Genomic DNA, 21,741 nt, shown 5'->3' on the forward strand with positions numbered 1-21,741 from the left:
TTCAAGCGTCCGTTGAAAAACACGTATGAAGAGCAAACTCACTGTGGCAAAGCCTCTTCAGTCGTCGGTCGATGGCTGGGGCGAAAGACCCTCTCTCCATCCATGTTCCAGCCTCACTGCTCCAAGGACCTGCCGTGGAAAACGACAACATTAATGTCGACGCAATCAACGGTTCAATGGTTCTTTCCTGCTCGTGGTACCTCCCTTTTATTCTGAGGCTACGGCCTCTGGTCCTAGACTCTCCTACTAGATCCCGCTCCATCCAGGCCTTTCACTATTTGGTAAGTTTCAATGAGGATCCCCCCTCATCCTTCTAAACTCCAGCGAGTACAGGCCCAGTGTCGTCAATCGCTTTCAAGTTGTATCAAGTTGTACAAACTACTTGTACCAAGGTACAAAGATGTTCGCTTTTTGCCCACAGATCAGGAAGATTATTGCCTTAAGGGCCTGTCCCACTTGGGCGTAATTTGCACGTCGAGCAGATGGCGCGCAAAGATTTTGTACATAAAATCCTGCGGCACGACCGTACGCCACTGCCTATGTCACCATTCGCGGCATAACGCGCGCTTCGTGCACCGTGATGCGTAAATTACGCCCAAGTTGGACAAGCCCTTTAAGTACAATCCCCAATTAAGAACAGAATGTATTGAAACAGCCCACAGAGTGCATATGCAAGAGGCTAGTTTAATTCAGTTTAGTTTATTGCCACGTGTACCGATCGTGTATACATGATTACAATCGAGCCGTCCACATGATAAAGGGAATAACGTTTAGTGCAAGATGAAGCCCGATTAAAGATAGAGATAGCCCAAGGGTCTCCAATGAGGTAGATAGTAGTTCAGGACCGCTCTATAGCTGGTGGTAGGATGATTCAGTTGCCTGACAGCAGCTGGGAAGAAATGGTCCCTGAATCGGGAGGTGGGCGTTTTCACACTTCTGTACCTCTTGCCTGATGGGAGAGGGGAGAAGAGTGAGTGGCCGGGGTGTGACATGTCCTTGATTGTGCTGCTGGCCTTGCCGAGGCAGCGTGAGGTCCAGTAAAGTCCAATTAGAAATAGTCTGAGGGACTCCAATGAGGCAGATGGTAGATCAGGGCTACTCTCTTGTTGATGGGATGGTCGAGTTGGTGAGCATCATTTTCAAGGTCACGGCAGCAGCTGACCATAAAGGCCTGTTGTAGCCGTCGCCTCTGGCCGCATCGTCCAGTCACTTTAGGAGGAGAGGAACACCGCTGTCCCCTGTCTTCATCAAAGGTGTGGATGTGCAGTTTACCGTGGAGTACAAGTACCTTGTAGTGTACCTGGACAGTACACTGGGCTGTCAAATCGACTCCACGATTCAATCATGGCTGATCCATCTCTCCCTCATACCCCCATTCTCCTGCCTTCTCCCCATGACCCCTGACACCCGTACTAATCAAGAGTCTATCTATCTCTGCCTTAAAATATCCATTGACTTGGCCTCCGGAGCCTTCAGTGGCAACAAATTCCACAGATTCGCCAACCTCTGGCTGAAGAAATTCTTCCTCATCTCCTTCCTGAAGGAACGTCCTTTAATTCTGAAGCTGTGACCTCTAAGCCTTGACTCTCCCACTAGTGGAAACATCCTCTCCACAACCACACTGTCCAAACCTTTCACTATTCGGTAAGTTTCAATGAGGCCCCCCCCCCCCCCCATCTTTCTGAACTCTAGCGAGTACAGACCCAGTGCCGTCAAACGCTCATCCCTACTCATTGCTGGGATCATTCTTGTAAATCTCCTCAGGGCCCTCTCCTGAGCCAGCACAACCTTCCTCGGATATGGTGCCCAAAATTGCTTACAATACTCCAAATGTGGCCTCACCAGTGCCTTATAGAGCCTTGGCATCACATCCCTGTTTTTGTATTCTAGCCCTCTTGTAATAAATGCTAGCATTGCATTTGCCTTCCTTATGACAGATTCGACTTGCAAAATCAACTTTTTAGGAAAATCCTGCACCAGCACTCACAAGGACTTTAGACAGGATAAAAGTTTAAAGAGCAGAAGCACCATCCCTCTAAACCTGTCCATTCCATGTACCTGTTTAAATGTTTCTTAGGCAGGTATTATGGCAATGTTTGAGAAACCTTTGGACAGGCACGTGGATAGGACAGGTTTTTACATAGAAACATAGAAAATAGGTGCAGGAGTAGGCCATTCGGCCCTTCGAGCCTGCACCGCCATTCAATATGATCATGGCTGATCATCCAACTCAGTATCCTGTACTTGCCTTTTCTCCATACCCCCTGATCCCTTTAGCCACGATGGCCACATCTAACTCCCTCTTAAATATAGCCAATGAACTGGCCTCAACTACCTTCTGTGGCAGAGTATTCCAGAGATTCACCACTCCCTGTGTGAAAAATGTTTTCCTCATCTCGGTCCTAAATTATTTCCCCCTTTTCCTTAAACTGTGACCCCTTGTTCTGGACTTCCCCAACATCGGGAATATCGGTTTAGAGAGATATGGGCCAAACACAGGGAAGGTGGGACATGCGTGGATGGGACATGTTGGTTGGCGTGGACAAGATGGGCTGAAGGGCCTGTTTCCACGCTGTATAACTCTATGAGCTGTCAGAAAGTACTCAAAAAGCAGCTTCAGCGAGATGAATGTCTGCCCAAGTTACTGAGCTGTAAACAAAGTTATCCTGTCTGAAAGCAGAGACTAGCCCCTTCCTTCGAGCGGATTAATTCCACTGGTACTAGACCGCCGGGGCTGATTTATGCAGGGCCTCGGGGGTTAGTTGTGGTGGGGGGTAGATGATGGTGGGGGGTAGAAACTGCCCGATTAAATGGATGAAGTATGTGCAAAGCACAAAGTGTACTTTATTGAAATCAGTTCATGAAGCCATTAATTTATTTCTTCAATGCAGAGGGACTTTGCGTATCCATGTACCGATCTCAACCTGTCAGAAAAGTGACGGGAATACCTCCCCTGGGGTTGGCAATGGACAAAAGCAATGCTATGGTCCTTGGGCACCCAGCCAAAGCTGACCAGAAGGCCCAGGCCCCGTCTCAACCGAGCTCAACACACCAATGCCGCTAGGGCAAGAGCTACTGCCTTATAGCGTCAGGGACCTTTGGAGCATGGTCCGATCCTTACTGCGGGTGCTATCTGTATAGAGTTTTCTACATTCACCCCGCGAGCGTGTGGGTTTTCTCCGAGATCTTCGGTTTCCTCCCACACTCAGTTTGTGGCCTCACCCGCTGAGTTCCTCCAGCGTTTTGTGTCTACCTTCGATTTAAACCAGCATCTGCAGTTCTTTCTTACACACAGGTGTGTAGGTGAATTGGCTTGGTGTAAGTGTAATTTGTCCTTAATATGTGTAGGATAGTGTTAATGTGCAGGGATCGCTGGTCGGTGCGGACACGGTGGGCCGAAGGGCCTGTTTCCGCTCTGTATCTCTAAATTAAACTTCCTAAGAAAGCTTAGAAAGTTTGGTGTGTCCCCAACAACTCTCACCAACTTCTACAGATGCGCCTTCGGAAGCATTTTATCGGGATGCATCAAAGCATGGGTTGGGGAAAAAAGGCACAAAATCACCGAGAGTTGTGGACGCAACCCGGACCATCACGTAAACCAACCTCCCTTCCATCGACTCCATCTACACCTCGTGCTGCCTCGGCAAGGCCACCAGCATAATCAAGGACCATTCTCACCCCGCTCACTCCCTCTTCTCCCCTCTCCCATCAGGCAAGAGGTACAGAAGTGTGAAAACTCCTCCTCCCCTTCCCAGCTCTCCCACAGTCTACTGTCTCCGCTTCTTCCTTTATTCTTCCCCCCCCCCCCCCCCATCAGTCTGAAGAAGGGTCTCGACCTGAAACGTTGCCTATTTCCTTCGCTCCATAGATGCTGCCTCACCCGCTGAGTTTCTCCAGCATTTTTGTCTACCTTCGATTTTCCAGCAACTGCAGTTCCTTTTTAATCACCTCCAGATTCAGGGACAGTTTCCTCCCAGCTGTTATCAGGCAACTGAACTAGAGTGTGGAGCTGACCTCCCATCCACATCATTGGAGACTGAACTATCTGTAATCGGACATTATCTTGCAGTAAATGTTACACACTTTATTCTGTATCTGTGCAGTGTGGACACCTTGATTGCAATCACGTATAGTCTTTCCACTGACTGGATAGCACACAACGAAAAGCATTTCACTGTACTTCAGTAAACTTGCCAATGAACTAAACTAAAATAGATCCTGACCTCCAAAGACTTGGAAACTCTCTCCAATGTCTCCGCTCACGAATGCCTCCACTGTCCCAGAAGTTTGAAGAGATTCGACATGTCTGGGTGGGCCACGGTAGAGTTGCTGCCTTAAAGCGCTTGCAGCGCCAGACCCGGGTTCGATCCAGACTACGGGTGCTTGTTTGTATGGAGTTTGTACGTTCTCCCTGTGATCTCTTTTCTCCGAGTTCTCCAGTTTCCTCCCACACTCCAAAGACGGGCAGGTTTGTAGGTTAATTGGCTTGGCATGAATGTAAAATGGACCCCAGTGTGTGTAGGGTAGTGTTAGTGTGTGGGGATCGCTGGTCGGCGCAGACTCGGTGGGCTGAAGGGCCTGTTTCTGCGCTGTATCTCTAAACTAAAGACGAAGGGTCTCGACCCGAAAACGTCACCCACTCCTTCTCTCCAGAGATGCGGCCTGTCCCGCTGAGTTTATTCCAGCATTTCGTGTCTTTGAGCTAAACTGAACTTCTCGCCCCTCTTCCTCTCTCTCTCTCGAACGATCCTGTAACCGTGGCAACCAGGTGCGCGGCTGGTCGCAATGCAGCCCCCACTAATGAAGACAGGCGCTTGTCTGTATGGAGTTTGCACGCTCTCCCCGTGATCGGCTGTGGGTTTTTGCCGAGATCTTCGGTTTCCCCACACTCCAAAGATGTACTGGCATGTAGGTTAATTGGCTTAGGTGTGTGTGTAAATTGTCCCCAGTGTGTGTGTGTAGGAGAGTGTTAATGCGCGGGGCGATCACTGGTCAGTACGGACTCGGTGGGCCGAAGGGCCTGCTTCCCCCCCCCCTGTATCTCTAAACTAATAAAAATGTCACCAAATATTTTTTTAGTTTTTAAGTTTTATCGATACAGCGCGGAAACAGGCCCTTCGGCCCACCGGGTCCGCTCCGACCAGCGATCCCCACACATTAACACTATCCTACACCCACTAGGGACAATTTTTTAACATAAACCAAGCCAATTAACCTAAAAAACCTGTACGTCTTTGGAGCATGGGAGGAAACCAATGATCTCTGAGAAAACCCACGCAGGTCACGGGGAGAACGTACAAACTCCGTACAGACGGGACCCGTAGCCGGGACCGAACCCGGCTCTCCACTGCTGCATTCGCTGTAAGGCAGCAACTCTACCGCTACGCCCTAAATACACCAACAAACGTCTACAGCTGTACTGTAGAAACCGCTGGTTGCATCGTCACCCGGTGCGGCAATTCCAACACACAGGAACGCAAGAGGATGCAGAGAGTGGCGAACTCAGCCCGGTCCGTTGCCGCCCCTCCCCTCCATCGAAAGCATCTACACCAGGCGCTGCCTCAAGGAGCTGGCATCTATCATCAACGACCCCCACCATCCAGGCTCTCTCATCCGGTGCGGATTTAGGCCATTCAGCCCATCGAGCCTACTCCGCCATCTAATCATGGCCAATCTATCTTTCCATCTTTAACCCCATTCTCCTGCCTTCCCCCCATAACTTTCGACTAACTTCCCGCTAATTAAATACCTGTCAAAATCTCAGCTTGAAAAATACCCAAAGACTTGGCCTCCGTAGCCGTCTGTGGAAATGAATTCCACAGATTCACCACCCACTGGCTAAAAAAATCATCTGCATTCTAAAGGCCTACATCACCCGTAGTCTGAAGAAGAGTTTCGGCCCGAAACGTTGCCTATTTCCTTCGCTCCATAGGCGCTGAGTTTCTCCAGCACTTTTGTCTACCTTCCATTTCAAAAGCACGCTCTTCTCATTTGAGGTTGTGCCCTCTGGTCCTGGACTCTCCCGCTAGGTGAAACATCCTCTCCACATCCACTCTATCCAGGTCTTTCACTATTCGGTAAGTTTCTATGAGATTTCCCCCCCCTCATCCTTCTGAACTCCAGCGACTGCAGGCCTAGAGCAATCAAACACTCATCACATGCTCTTCTCACTGCTACCGCCGAGCAGGAGGTACAGAAGCCTCATAGAAACATAGAAAATAGGTGCAGGAGTAGGCCATTCGGCCCTTCGAGCCTGCACCGCCATTCAATATGATCATGGCTGATCATCCAACTCAGTATCCTGTACCTGCCTTCTCTCCATACCCCCTGATCCCTTTAGCCACAAGGGCCACATTTAACTCCCTCTTAAATATAGCCAATGAACTGGCCTCGACTACCTTCTGTGGCAGAGAATTCCACAGATTCATCACTCTCTGTGTAAAAAATGATTTTCTCATCTCGGTCCTAAAAGACTTCCCTCTTATCCTTAAGACCCCTAGTTCTGGGCTTTCCCAACATCGGGAATAATCTTCCTGCATCTAGCCTGTCCAACCCCTTAAGAATTTTGTAAGTTTCTATAAGACCCCCCCTCAATCTTGCGAATTCTAGCGTGTCCAAGCCGAGTCTATCCAGTCTTTCTTCATATGGAAGTCCTGCCATCCCAGGAATCAGTCTGGTGAACCATCTCTGTACTCCCTCTATGGCAAGAATGTCTTTCCTCAGATTGGGAGACCAAAACTGCACGCAATACTCCAGGTGTGGTCTCACCAAGTCCCACGACACCAGCTTTAGGAACAGCTACGTTCAGGCAACCATTAGTTTTTACCTTGAATGACTCTACGAATCTATGAGCATTTACAGTCGGGTCAATCAATGGAAATTTAATGTTTGCACATCACAAGTGCCAAACAATGAGCACCTCCAGGAAAACAAAATGTAATCACCTCCTGCCGACAATCACAAGATTTCCATCACCATCAACATTCTCAGCTTACGTCTGAGCAGTGACCCTGGAATCGAGGACAGGCGGACACGGTTTTAAGGTGAAGGGGGAAAAGATTGAATAGGAATCCGAGGGCAACATTTATTTATTTTTTTTTTTTACACAATGGGAGTGGGTGTGTGGAACGAGCTGCCCGAGGAGGTCGTTGAGGCAGATACTATCAAAACATTTCTGAGGAAAGACATTCTTGCCATAGAGGGAGTACAGAGAAGGTTCACCAGACTGATTCCTGGGATGGCAGGACTTCCATATGAAGAAAGACTGGATAGACTCGGCTTGGACACGCTAGAATTCGCAAGATTGAGGGGGGGTCTTATAGAAACTTACTAAATTCTTAAGGGGTTGGACAGCTAAGATGCAGGAAGATTGTTCCCGATGTTGGGGAAGTCCAGAACACGGGATCACAGTTTAAGGACCGAGATGAGAAAAAAAAAAATTCACACAGAGAGTGGTGAATCTGTGGAATTCTCTGCCACATAAGGTAGTTGAGGCCAGTTCATATTTAAGAGGGAGTTAGATGTGGCCCGTGTGGCTAAAGGGATCAGGGGGTATGGAGAGAAGGCAGGTACAGGATACTGAGATGGTTGATCAGCCATGATCATATTGAATGGCGGTGCAGACTCGAAGGGCCGAATGGCCTACTCCTGCACCTATTTTCTATGATTCTATGTTTCTATTTAGACAACCTATGGACAGGTACACGGATAGGGCAGGTTTAGAGGGATTTGAGCCCAATCTAGGCAGGTGGGGCTAGGGTAGATGGGGCATTATGTTCAGTGTGGGCAAGTTGGGCCAAAGAGCCAGTTTCCACACTATGATTCTGATACAGTTATAGTCACAGCAGCATGTCAGAGACTGGGATCTTGATAAATTCATAATACATAGGAGCAGAATTAGGCCATTCGGCCCACTGAGTCTACCCCGCCATTCGATCACAGCCGATCTATCTTGTGCACTTCCTCATACAACACAGCCTTTAATGTTTCGGGACAGCACGGTGGCGCAGCGGTAGAGCTGCTGCCTTACAACGCCGGAGACCCGGGTTTGATCCCAACTACGGTGCTGTTTGTACGGAGTTTGCACGTGGGGGACTTCAATTGTCATATTAATTGGGCAAACCAAACTGGGCATGGTAGACTAGAGGAAGAGTTTATAGAATGTATTAGAGACGGGTTCCTAGAACAGTATGTCACAGAACCGACAAGGGGGTAGGCAATCTTGGATCTGGTCCTGTGTAATGAAGCAGGATTAATTTAAAATGTCATAGTTAGGGACTCGTTGGGAACAAGTGACCACAATATGGTTGAATTCCATATTCAAATAGAAGGGGAGCAGGTTGAAACTCAGGCTAGGGTGCTTAGTCTAAATAAGGGGGATTATGAAGGTATGAGGACTGAGCTGATCAAAGTTGACTGGGATAGCAGACTCAAGAATAAGACGGTACATGAGCAGTGGTGTACGTTTAAGGGTATACTGTATAACCTTCAAGAAAAATTTATTCCTCTGAAGAAAAAAAGGGGTAAGGGTAAGAACAGTCAGCCATGGCTCAGTAAAACTATAAAGGATAGTATTCGGCTGAAGGCAAGGGCATATAAGGTAGCCAGAGATAGTGGGAGGGTAGAGGATTGGGAAGCATTTAAAGGTCAGCAAAAAATAACTAAGAGATTAATTAAGACGGGGAAAATAGACTATGAAAGGAATTTAGCGAACAACATAAAAACTAATAGTAAGAGTTTTTATAGCTATATAAAAAGAAAAAGGGTGGCTAAGGTGAACGTTGGTCCATTGGAGGGTGAGACTGGAGAGTTGTTGGTGGGGAACATGGAAATGGCAAAGGCATTAAACGAGTATTTTGTATCAGTCTTCACCATAGAAGACACAAAAAATATTCCAACGCTGGATAAACAGGGGGCGGTAGGAATGGAGGAGCTAAATACTATTAAGATCACCAAGGAGGTGGTATTAGGGAAATTAATGAGACTGAAGGAGGATAAATCCCCTGGGCCTGATGGATTACATCCAAGGGTCTTGAGGGAGATAGCGGTGGGGATTGTGGATGCATTGGTGATAATTTTCCAAAACTCCCTGGAGGCAGGAACGGTCCCAGTGGATTGGAAAATGGCCAATGTAACACCTATATTTAAAAAAGGAAGTAAACAGAAGGCGGGTAACTATAGACCGGTTAGTCTAACATCGGTGGTGGGTAAAATGTTAGAGACAATTATTAAAGAAACACTAACGGGGCACTTGGATAAACATGACTTCATCGGACAGAACCAGCATGGTTTTGTGAAGGGGAAGTCCTGTTTAACGAATCTGCTCGAATTCTTTGAGGAAGTAACAACCCGGGTGGATAAAGGGGAACCGGTGGATGTGGTATACTTGGACTTCCAAAAGGCTTTTGACAAGGTGCCACATAAGAGACTATTGCTAAAAATAAAAAATTATGGGATTGGGGGTAATATATTAGCATGGGTAGAGGATTGGCTAACAAATAGGAAGCAGAGAGTGGGGTTAAATGGTTCATACTCGGGATGGCAACCGGTAACTAGCGGGGTTCCGCAAGGGTCGGTGCTGGGACCCCAGTTGTTCACAATTTATATAAATGATTTGGAGGAGGGAACCAAGTGTAATATATCAAAATTTGCGGACGATACAAAAATGGGAGGAAAAGTAGGGGATGAGGAGGATAGGAAGAGTCTGCAAAAGGATATAGATAAGCTAGGTGAGTGGGCAACAACTTGGCAGATGAAATTTAATACTAATAAATGTGAAGTCATTCACTTTGGGAAAAAAAATGATAGGGCAAGTTATTTTCTAAATGAGGAGGAGCTGCGTTGTAATGCAACGCAAAGGGATCTAGGGGTATTAGTACATGAATCACTGAAAGTTAGTATGCAGGTGCAGCAAGCAATCAGGAAGGCCAATGGAGTTTTGGCCTTTATTGCTAGGGGGATTGAGTATAAAAACACGGAGGTCTTGCTGCAGCTGTACACAGTATTAGTGAGACCACATTTGAATACTGTGTACAGTTCTGGGGTCCATACTTAAGAAAGGATGTACTAGCCCTGGAGGCAGTGCAGCGAAGGTTTACAAGATTAATTCCTGCAATGAGGGGATTGACATATGAGGAAAGGTTAAGTAGGCTGGAACTCTACTCTTTGGAGTTTAGAAGAATGAGAGGCGATCTCATTGAAACATATAAGATCGTGAGGGGCCTTGATCGGGTGGATGCACCGAGGATGTTCCCAATGATCGGGGAAACTAGAACTAGGGGACATAGTTGCAGAATAAGGGGGGGCTCTTTTAAAACTGAGATGAGGAAGAACTTCTTCACCCAGAGGGTGGTTAATTTATGGAATTCACTGCCCCAGGAAGCAGTGGAAGCAGAAACTTTAAATATATTTAAGACTAAAATAGATGTTTTTTTAGCTGCCAAGGGGATAAGGGGCTACGGGGAGAGGGCAGGGATATGGACCTAGGTATGGTTAGTATAGTAAGACCTGAGTGATCTCCTGGACAAGTGTCGATCGCCTAGATTGGGGTCGGAGAGGAATTTCCCGGATTTTTTTTCCCGAATTGGACCTGGGTTTTTATCCGTTTTTTTGCCTCCCCCAGGAGATCACGAGGTTCTTGGGGTGGAGAGGGGTGATAGCGGTATAAAGGGGAGGGTAGTGTCTTGTGTTCTGTGTCTTGTGTCTACTGTTTGTGGGTAAGTGTGTCTGTTTAGTGTTCAGCCATGAGCGAATGGCGGTGCGGGCTCGATGGACCTGGTGGTCTGCTCTCGCACCTACTTTCTATGTTTCTATGTTTCTATGTTCTCCCCGTGACCTGCGTGGGTTTTCCACAGATGCTCCGGTTTCCTCCCCACACTCCAAGGACCTACAGGTTTGCAGGTTAATTGGTTTTGGTATGTTGTCAAATTGTCCCTAGTGTGTAGACGAGTGCTGATGTACGGTGCGATCATTGGTCGGCACGAACTCGGTGGGCCGAAGGGCCTATTTCCGCACAGTATCTCTAAAGTCCAAAGTCTAAATATAACTCACGGCAACCTCAAGGGCAATCTGGACTCAGCAGAAAGTGAGTGCTGTTATCAGCGACGTTATCCCATGAAATAATTTTTTTTTTTTTTTAAGTCCACACTCCGGCAACAGTTTCCCCAAACATAGAATGTAACGGCCTTCAATAAATCTGATCCAATTCCAGTAAACAGAATTAATGAAGTATGCAGAACATAATGTATTCTCAGGACAATCACCAGCCATTCTCTTAAGACTCGCAATTGAACGATATTCCACAGACTGGTGGTTTATTTTGGGCTGAAGATAGACACAAAAAGCTGGAGTAACTCAACGGGTCAGGCAGCATCTCTGGAGAAAATGGTATAGGTGATGTGTCGGGTTGGGACCCTTCAGATTCTGAGTAGAGGAGAACTTCTTCAGAGCAGGCAAACCTTTGAGGAGAATTTGCAGTGGGGCAGCCAACATGTATAGGAAGGAACACAGAGGTGTCAGGGGTTATGGGGAGAAGGCAGGAGAATGTGGTTAGGAGGGAGAGATAGATCAGCCATGATTGAATGGCGGAGTAGACTTGATGGGGGGCGGGGGGGGGGGTGAATGGCCTAATTCTGCTCCTCTGACATGAACATGAAGTGGTAATATAGCAAAACCAAGGAACTGCAGATGCCGATTCACCAAGGAAAGAGACAGGGTGCTGGAGTAACTCATCGGGTCAGGCAGCATCCCTGGAGAACGTGGATAGGTGACGTTTTGGGTCGGGCCCCTTCTTCAGACGGATTGTAGGGGGTGAGAGAGAAAGAAAGCTGGAAGGGAGGAGGGGGATGGACAAAGCATGGCAGGTCAAGGAGGTCAAAGGTGAACAAAGGTGAGGGATGGGATGGGGCGTTTTGATAGGCAGATGGTTCGACAGAAGGCAGGGACACACACACACACACACACACACACACACACACACACACACACACACACACAAGGATTGGAGTTGCAAATTGTGAAGCTAGAGGATTGATGAGGTGCAAATTGTTTATGAATAGTGGAGGGGAAAGGGGTGCAAGGTCAAACAGGGGTCAGGAGAGGGAAGGGGGCAGGGTAAATGGAGGGAAAGAATAGTTGTTTTGTGGAAGTTATCTAACGTTACAAAATTCAGTTTCACAACGTTGAGTTGAAGCTGCCCAAGCAGAATATGATATGTAATATACTGTAGCACGATTATTAAAACCATCAGTAACATCAACTCTTGCCTGCTTCTCTTCAGCCTAATGTTAACAATGGTCCTCTACCCCATTGCGGACATTGGACTTTGTCTCTGGAACTGGTGTTCTACGATGCAGAGAACTATATTCTGCATTCTGTATCTTCCCCGTCGCTGTATCTATTGTACTGCATCTGCAGTTTAGTTTAGATATACACAGCGGAAACAGGCCCTTCGGCCCACCCAGCGATCCCAGCACACTAACACTATCCAACACACACTTGGGTTAATTTTACGATGTTACCAAGCCAATTAGCTTACAAACCTGTACGTCATTGGAGAATGGGGGGAAACCAGAGCACCCGGAAAAAAAACCCACGCAGGTCACAGGGAGAACATACAAACTCCATACAGACAGCACCCGTGGTCAGGATCGAACCCGAGTCCCTGGTCCTGTGAGGCAGCAACTACACCGATGCACCACCGTGCCATTCTGGATACTCTGGATGGGTATCCAGGAGTATCTTGTGGTCTGGGTGACCACAATCGTCCAGCTCAGTGAAATGGTTCACGTACGTATTGTTTTCTGGGCAAAACCTTGAAATAATCTGTCACTGGGTGACGTTTAGGAGGGGCCTCTGCAGTCCTTTTTATAGTTTAGGAACAGCCATGATTGGATTGAATGGTGGGACAGGCTTGACGGACCGAATGGCCTACTCCAGCTCCTCTTTTCGTATGTTCACCCCGATTCATTTTCAATTGGGCATCTTGGTCGGCACGGGCAAGTTGGGCCGAAGGGCCAGTTTCCATGCTGAAGTCATAGAGTGGTTATGCTGCACAGAAACAGGCCCTTCGACCCAATTTGTTCATGTTATGTACGCTATCAAAACAGATCAGATCAGATTAAATACAACCAAGTCCAACTCAAGTAAAGGGCCTGTCCCACTTGGCCGTCATTTGTGCTTCATTTACGCATCATATGTAAAATAGGTCGATCAGCTGAGAAGGTTATTGGCAGCAACAATAACATTCCCTCCATTGATGAACTGTACACTGCAAGGGCCAGGAAGCGAGCGGATCACATCATCTCTGACCCCTCTCACCCTGGCACCAAACCTTTTGAATCACCCTCTGTAAGGCGACTCCACACTGTCAAAGCTGCCACAGCCAGACATAAAAACAGCTTTTTCCCCCCATGAGTAGTAGCTCCACTCAATAACCGAAAATCTGTAGCCTCCTTTTGCTCTATTATTTTATTTAATTCACATGTTTAATCGATAATGTTTTATTATTAATATTTAATGTTTTATGTGTCATTCCTAATGGGGCTGCCCCACTGTACGAGCTAATTGAAGAGTTCTCCCGGGTTTCCCCCCGATTCGAACTCGGAGAATTACGGTAATGGCCGTTCGTAGGTACTCGGGGCTCTCGTGGACATTTCTCAACATGTTGAAAAATCTTCACGAGTTTTTCCGAGCTTACCGCATTTCCCGAGTACCCGCCGTTAGCGTTACGAACCGCTAAGAGACGTCCCCGAGCTCCGACGTACCCACTACGTACATTCTACGTGCTTGCCACGAGTTTGATAGCCCCTTAACTGTCACTGTATGTCATGTTGTCACTTGCGGGTGGAGCACCAAGGCAAATTCCTTGTATGTGAATATAGTTAGCCAATAAACTTATTCAGTCATTCATTCCAGCAAGAAATGCTCATATTTACCTTCTTCCTTAGATCTTGTCCAGTTACAGCCGGCCTTCCGTAAGCGTTTTTAGCGAGAGTCCTCCACAGTCACAACTGGCAGAGAGCCACACTCTCTGATGTTGAAGATAGACACAAAACGCTGGAGTAGCTCAGCGGGACAGGCAGCATCTCTGGAGAGAAGGAATGGGTTGAGATCCTTCTTCAGACTGTGCTGGACTGGTTAGAGCCGAGATTCGGAGCCTAAATATCCCTGAGGAAAATTAAATTTGAATGAAATTTTATTTTCTGCAGCAATACGATGGTAGTTTCAATCCTGACGATAAGAACGGGTTATTATATACACCAAAGTTCGGAGTGACTGACTGACCTCAGCGTTGGGTAACAGGGCCAGCAGAGTGCAAAGCCACTCGGTCCAATGGGAGTCCTGGCTGGAACTGGGTCAGAACATTCCTGACAGCAGGCTGGAGAGGTGGAGGTCTTGGAGCGACACCGCAGAAGGCCATTCCGCCCATCATGGCTGTGGCAGCTCTTTGGCAAACTGTCCCATTCCGTCCACACAGCCATTTCTCTTCAAGTGTGCATCTGGCTGCCTTTTCAAAGTCCCTGCTAACAAAGAAGATAGAACAACACAGCACAGGAACAGGCCATTCGGCCCACCATGTCAGCGTCAACCCTTGATGTCAATCCAACGAATCCTATCAGGAATAGATAGGGTAGATGAACAGAGTCTTTATCCCAGAGTAGGGGAATAAAGAACGAGAGGACATAGGTTTTTAAGGAGCGGGGGGGACGGGGGGGGGGGGGGGGGGGGGGGAGATTTAATAGGAACTTGCTTGGACACAAAGGGTGGTAGGTGTATGGAATGAGCTGCCAGAGCAGGTAGTTGAGGCAGGTACTATCACAACATTTAAGGAACATTTGGACAGGTACATGGATATGATGGGTTTTTGAGGGATATGGGCCACATGTTGTGAGATAGCATGGGCAAGTTGGGACGAAGGGCCTGTTTTCACACCATATGACTCTCTATACTAACCTCATGCACATGGACCATTTTTCCCCACCATGCCCCCCCCCCCCCCCCCCCCCCCCCCCCCCCCCCCCCCCACCCCCCCCCCCCCCCCCCCCCCCCCCCCCCCCCCCCCCCCCCCCCCCCCCCCCCCCCCCCCCCCCCCCCCCCCCCCGCGTGGAATAGTTTTAGTTTAGTTTAGAGATACAGCATTTAAACAGGTCATAGTCACAGTCATAGAGTGTGGAAACAGGCCCTTCGGCCCAACTTGCCCACACCGGCCAACATGTCCCAGCTGCACTATTCCCACCTGCCTGTGCTTGGTCCATATCCCTCTAAACTTGTCCTATCTATGTCCTGTCTAACTGTTTCTTAAACGTTGGGATAGTCCCAGCCTCAACTACCTCCTCCGGCAGCTCGTTCCATACACCCACCATCCTTTGTGTGAAAAAGGTACCCTTCAGATTCCTATTAAATCTTTTCCCCTTCACCTTGAACCAATGTCCTCTGGTCCTCGATTCCCCTACTCTGGGCAAGAGAGTCTGTGCATCTACCCGATCTATTCCTCTCATGATTTTATACACTTCTGCAAGATCCCCCTCCCCTCATCCTCCTGCACTCCAATGAATCCCAGCGTACTCAACCTCTCCCTATAGTTCAGACCTTCAGGCCCTTTGGCCCAAAGCCCACTACCGACCATCGATCACCCATTCACACAAGTGTGATGTTATCCCACTTCCGTCTCCACTCCTTAGAGGCAATTTACGGAGGGTGAATTAACCTAAAAAACCCCGCACGTCTTTTGCATGTTGGAGGAAACCGGAGCACCCGGAGGAAACCCACTTGGTCACAGGGACAGTGAGCAAACTCCCCACAGACAATGCCCAAGGTTGGGACCGAACCTGGGCCTCCAGCACAGCGAGGCTGCGGCTCTAACAGCTGCCACGCTGCTATGATAAAGAGTTAATGTTTCACCTGATTATATGAGCTGTGTAGTTTTAATCACTGACCTTGTCCGAACCCGAGAACAATAGATTTATGGGCATTAAGGGATATGGAGAACGGTAGAACAGGCTCAAAGGGCCGAATGGCCTACTCATGTTAACCTTCGGTTTCAAATGGATTCTCCTCATCTCTCCTCGACTAATTCTACCACCTCAGGTCACCCACCCAACTCCCAATGAATCCCCCTGCTTGCTGTTTAGAAATGTCCGTGGGCTGCACAGTGGCACAGCGGTAGAGTTGCTGCCTTTTATGCCCCTGTCCCACTTAGGAAACCTGAACGGAAACCTTTCGAGACTTTGCGCCCCACCCTAGGCTTCCGTGCGGTTCCCGGAGGTTGCAGGTGGTTGCCGGAGGTTGCAGGTAGTGGAAGCAGGTAGGGAGACTGACAAAAACCTCCGGGAACCGCACGGAAACCTTGAGTGGGGCGCAAAGTCTCCAGGGGTTTCCGTTCAGGTTTCCTAAGTGGGACAGGGGCATTACAACAACGCCAGAGACCCGGGTTCGATCCTGCCTGTGGGTGTTGTCTGTACGGAGTTTGTACGTTCTCCCCGTGACCTGCGTTGGTTTTTCTCCGGTTTCCTCCCACACCCCAAACACGTGCAGGTTTGTAGGTTAATCAGCTTCAGTAAAATTGTACACTGCTCCTTGTGCGAGTTGGATGGTATGAGCGTGCGGGGATCGCTGGCCGGCGCGGACTCGGTGGGCCGAAGGTTCCTGTTTCCGCGGTGTATCTCTACATCCGTCGTTTCCCTTTCCCTGACTCTCAGGCCGAGGGGTCTCAATCGGAAACCCGTCACCCATTCCTTCTCTCCAGAGATGCTGCCTGTTCCGCTGAGTGACTCCAGCATTTTGTCATCCAAAACATGGGTGTTGCCTGGCCTGCTGAGTTCCTCCAGCACTTTGTATTGTTTGCTCAGTCAAGTTATATACGACCCTGGGGTTATGCATTAACTACAACTGTGTGAAAGCATGTTGCCAGCCGCACCATCAGAACCATTTTCCCATTTCCTCCCGACCAGACCTTGAACTGGAAACGCGATTGCTAGCTCAATGTCAATCTGTTCCAAAAACCACCACTGTTTCTCCAGAGAAAGCAGGCTGAGGCCACGAGAAATTAAAACAAACAGAGCTGACAAAGTCACGCAGGGTCAGATAGCGCCCGTGGAAAAAGAATTAATGTTTCACCAGGACCGGATGATTATTATGTGAAAAATGTACTGGTTTGCACTGAAAATAGACGCAAAATGCTGGCGGTAAATGCTCAGCGGGACAGGCAGCCTCTCCGGAGAGAAGGAACGGGTGATATTTTGGGTCGAGACCCTTCTTCAGTCAGTTTTGTTTAGTTTGGAGGTTTTATAGACAATAGACAATAGGTGCAGGAGTATTTAAGAAGGAATTCCAGATGCTGGAAAATCAAAGGTACACAAAAATGCTGGAGAAACTCAGCGGGTGCAGCAGCATCTATGGAGTGAAGGAAATAGGCAACGTTTCGGGCCGAAACCCTTCTTCAGATTCAGGAGTAGGCCATTCGGCCCTTCAAGCTAACACCGCCATTCAATGTGATCATGGCTGATCACCCCCAATCAGTACCCCGTTCCTGCCTTCTCCCCATATCCCCTGACTCCGCTATCTTTAAGAGCCCTATATAACTCTCTCTTGAAAGCATCCAGAGAACTGGCCTCCACTGCCCTCTGAGGCAGAGAATTCCACACACTCACAACTCTCTGTGAGAAAAAGTGTTTCCTCGTCTCTGTTCTAAATGGCTTACCCCTTATTCTTAAACTGTGGCCCCTGGTTCTGGACTCCCACAACATCGGGACCATGTTTCCTGCCTCCAGCATGATTGATTAGCTTAGCGATACAGCACGGAAACAGGCCCTTCGGCCCACCGACCAGCGACCCCCGCACACCAACGCCATCCCACGCACACAAGGGACAACGTACAATTTTACCGAGCCAATTAACCTACAAACCCGTACATCTTTGGAGCGCGGTCACGGAGAGAACGTACAAACTCCATGCAGACAGCACCCGTAGTCGGGTTCAAACCCGGTGGGGGGAGGGGTCTCCTGCGCTGTGAGGCAGCAGCTTTACCGCTGCGCCACCGTGCTGATTTCCTGATTAATTTTAAGCAGGTCCGAGAATAAGGGCAGAAGCAAGAAGCTACCTCGCATGCAGTCGTACAGCAGAGAAACAGACCTTTCAGCCCAATGTATAGAGTAACCCATTCAGTCCCATTCACTCACTCTCCGCTGGTGCTCTGCAGATCATTTTCCTTCTCTTTTGGGCAGCACGGAGGCAGAGTTGCTGCCTTACCGCGCTTGCAGCGCCAGAGACCCGGGTTCGATCCCGACTAATGGGCGCTGTTTGTACGGTGTTTGTACGTTCCCCCTGTGACCGAGTGGGCTTTCTCCGAGATCTTCGGTTTGGTCCCACATACCAGGTTTGTAGGTTAATTGGCTTGGTATAAATGTAAAAAAAATTGTCCCTAGTGTGTGTGTGTGTGTGTGTGTGTGTGTGTGTGTGTGTGTGTGTGTGTGTGTGTGTGTGTGTGTGTGTGTGTGTGTGTGTGTGTGTGTGTGTGTGTGTGTGTGTGTGTGTGTGTGTGTGTAGGGTAGTGTTAACCTGCGGGGATCGCTGATCGGCGAGGACTAGGTGGGCCGAAGGGCCCATTTCCGCGCTGTATCTCTAAACTATCAGATGGCTCTGCAATTACTTCTCAACTTTGATCAAATGCTTCCATCAACTTGCCAAAAAATAAGTTCCACATCACGCCTACCTCCAGGTTTACAACCCCTCCGTGGATGTCAGGACTTTCATATGACGAAAGACTGGATAGACTCGGCTTGTACTCGCTAGAATTTACAAGATTGAGGGGGGATCTTATCGAAACTTACAAAATTCTTAAGGGGTTGGACAGGCTAGATGCAGGAAGATTGTTCCCGATGTTGGGAAGTCCAGGACAAGGGGTCACAGTTTAAAGATAAAGGGGAAATCCTTTAGGACCGAGATGAGAAAAACATTTTTCACACAGAGAGTGTCAAATCTCTGGATCTCTCTGCCACAGATGGTAGCCGAGACCAGTTCATTGGCTATATTTAAAAGGGAGTTAGATGGGGCCCTTGTGGCTAAAGGGATCAGGGGGTATGGAGAGAAGGCAGGTACAGGATACTGAGTTGGATGATCAGCCATGATCATATTGAATGGCGGTGCAGGTTCGAAGGGCCGAATGGCCTACTCCTGCACCTATTTACTATGTTTCTATGTTTTGCCCCTGTACTTTGGTTCCAGAACTATCTTCAAATGGATAGTTAATTATCCTCCTATTTATGATGATGACTTTGTTCTCTTCATGAGGCAAAGGAGCAGAATTTGGCCATTCGGCCCATTGAGTCGACTGCCACTCAATCATGGCTGATCTATCTTTCCCTCTCCACCCCATTCTCCTGCCTTCTCCCCATAACCTTTGACGCCCTTATTAATCAAGAACATGTCAATCTACGCTTTAAAAATATCTAATGAATTGTCCCCCACAGCTGTCAGTGGCAGTGAATTCCACAGATTCACCACCCTCTGGCTAAAGAAAATCCTCCTCATCTCCTTTATAAAGGTACGCCCTTTAATTCTGATGATGTGCCCTCTGGTCCTAGACTCTCCCGCGAGTGGAAACATCCTCTCCACATCCACTCCATCCAGACCTTTCGCTGTTCAGTACTTTTCAATGAGGTCGCCCCCTCCTTCTAAACTCCAGCGAGTACAGGCCCAGTGCTGTCAAACACTCATCATGTTAACCCAATCATTCCTGGGATCATTTTCATTGAACCTTCTCTGGACCCTCTCCAGAGCCAGCACCTCTCTCCTCAGATATGGGGCCCAAAACAGCTCACGATTCTCCAAATGCGATCTGACCAGTGCCTCATCATTACATTTCTGTCTATCTTTGTTCCTGTCTGACTTCTAGCTAAAATTCTTCTTCCCTGGAACCAATCTGGAAAATCTCCTCGACTTTCTCTCCGGGAACTTCACACACATCCTGAAGCCATCCACAGTGGATTTAACACTGTGAAGCACAGTGGATTAGAACAAAGCACAGTAGGACATAGAACAGTACAGGCCCTTTGGCCCACAATACTTGTGCCGAAAATGATGCCAAGCTAATCTCCTCTGCCTGATGTTTCAGGTTTGGACCCTACCACAGACTATTTGTCTGCACAGTGGCGCAGCGGTAGAGTTGCTGCCTCACAGCGCCAGAGACACCTGGGTTCGAGCCTGACCTTGGGTGCTGTCTGTACGGAGTTTGCACGTTCAACCTGTGACCGCGTGGGTTTCATCCGGGTGCTCCGGTTTCTTCCCACACATCTCACAGAAGTGCAGGCTTGCAGTTGTGGCTTCCAAAATTGTCCCTAGTGGGTAGGATAGAACTGGTGATTAGTTTCGTTTTGTTTACTTTACAGATACAGTGCGAAAACAGGCTCTTTGGACCACCAAGCCTGCACCGACCAGCGACCTCCGCACATTAACACTATCCTACACAACTACACTTAGGGACAATTTACACTTATTCCAAGCCAATTAGACCCACAAACCTGTACGTCTTTGGAGCGCGGGCGTGAAAACGGAAATCTCGGAGAAGCCCCGCGCGGTCACGGGGAGAACGTGCAAACTCCATACAGACAGCACCCGTAGTCAGGATCGAACCTGGATCGACTGGCACCGTTAGGCAGCAACTCTACCGCTGCACCACCGTGCCTCCCCGATTCTTGTGTGTACATATGGACTCGATGGGCAGAAGGGCCTGTTTCCCTGCTGTATCTCTAAACTAAACTAAAGGACAATTGGTCTGGGGAAGGGTCACGACCCGAAACGTCACCACAGGAACGTTCTCCAGAGATGCTGCCTGACCTCGCTGAGTTCCTCCAGCACTGTGTGTCATCATATTAACATGACCGCCCTGTTTATTGCAAGCTGTGGCTCTCTGCCTCTCCTTCCCCCCCCCCACCGACGATTGCATTGGCTTTGTACAAACCGATTGATTGATTGATTTAACCCCAAGGCTAAATGGCATTACAGAAATTCACCAGCTGTCACAGTGCCTTTAAATCTCCTGGTTTTCCAACACCCTGAACAATTCTCCTCTCCACACACCACTGCCCCTTACCAGACTGTGCACAAGTAGAGCCATGAGCTGCAGCCGTAACACCCACCGCTCGCTACATGTTCATAAATTCACAAGTGGTGGGAGCAGAATTCGGCCATTCGGCCCATCAAGTCCACTCCGCCACTCGATCATGGCTGATCTATCTCTCCCTCCTAACCCCATTCTCCTGCCTTCCTCCCCGTCACTCCTCTGCTATCTATCTGTGCTCCCGTGAAGTTCAAGGCCAATGTTATCTTCACCCATTGGGGGGGGGGGGGCGTGGTGGCACAGCGGTAAAGTTGCTGCCTCACGGCACCAGAGGTCCGGATTCGATCCCGACTACGGGCGCTGTTTGCACGTTCTCCCCGTGATCGCGTGCAGACTTTCCCCGGGTGCTCCGGTTTCCTCCCACGCTCCAAAGATGTGTGAGAATGTAGGCTAATTGGCTTCGGTAAAATTGTAAATTGTCCCGTGTGTGTGTAGAATGATGGTAGCGTGTGGGGGGAATCGCTAGTCGGTGCGGACTCGGTGGGCCGAAGGGCCTCTTTCCATGCTGTATCTCTAAACAAAACTAAACAAGGCTAATTTTCGTCCTCATTCCTCCGGGCAGGGGGGGGGGGGGGGGGGGGGGGGATTGAAGTTGACATTGGTCCAAGCTTGTGTCGTGACTGCTA

The 21,741-nt window shown here is 48.7% G+C and overlaps 1 protein-coding gene and 1 long non-coding RNA gene across 3 annotated transcripts in view; both read right to left on the minus strand.

Moving 5' to 3' along the window:
• adcy5 (adenylate cyclase 5) overlaps window positions 1-21,741 on the minus strand; it is a 255,344-nt gene that overhangs the window by 212,474 nt on the left and 21,129 nt on the right. The window lies entirely within an intron of this gene.
• On the minus strand, window positions 80-14,657 carry LOC129699123 (uncharacterized). The gene is made up of 3 exons (XR_008723788.1): window positions 14,284-14,657; window positions 13,935-14,166; window positions 80-129 (listed from the first exon to the last, which is right to left on the minus strand). It is a non-coding gene; the product is annotated as an uncharacterized LOC129699123 (long non-coding RNA).

The sequence above is a fragment of the Leucoraja erinacea genome, chromosome 7 (genome assembly GCF_028641065.1).
Source record: "Leucoraja erinacea ecotype New England chromosome 7, Leri_hhj_1, whole genome shotgun sequence".
NCBI lineage: Eukaryota > Metazoa > Chordata > Chondrichthyes > Rajiformes > Rajidae > Leucoraja > Leucoraja erinaceus.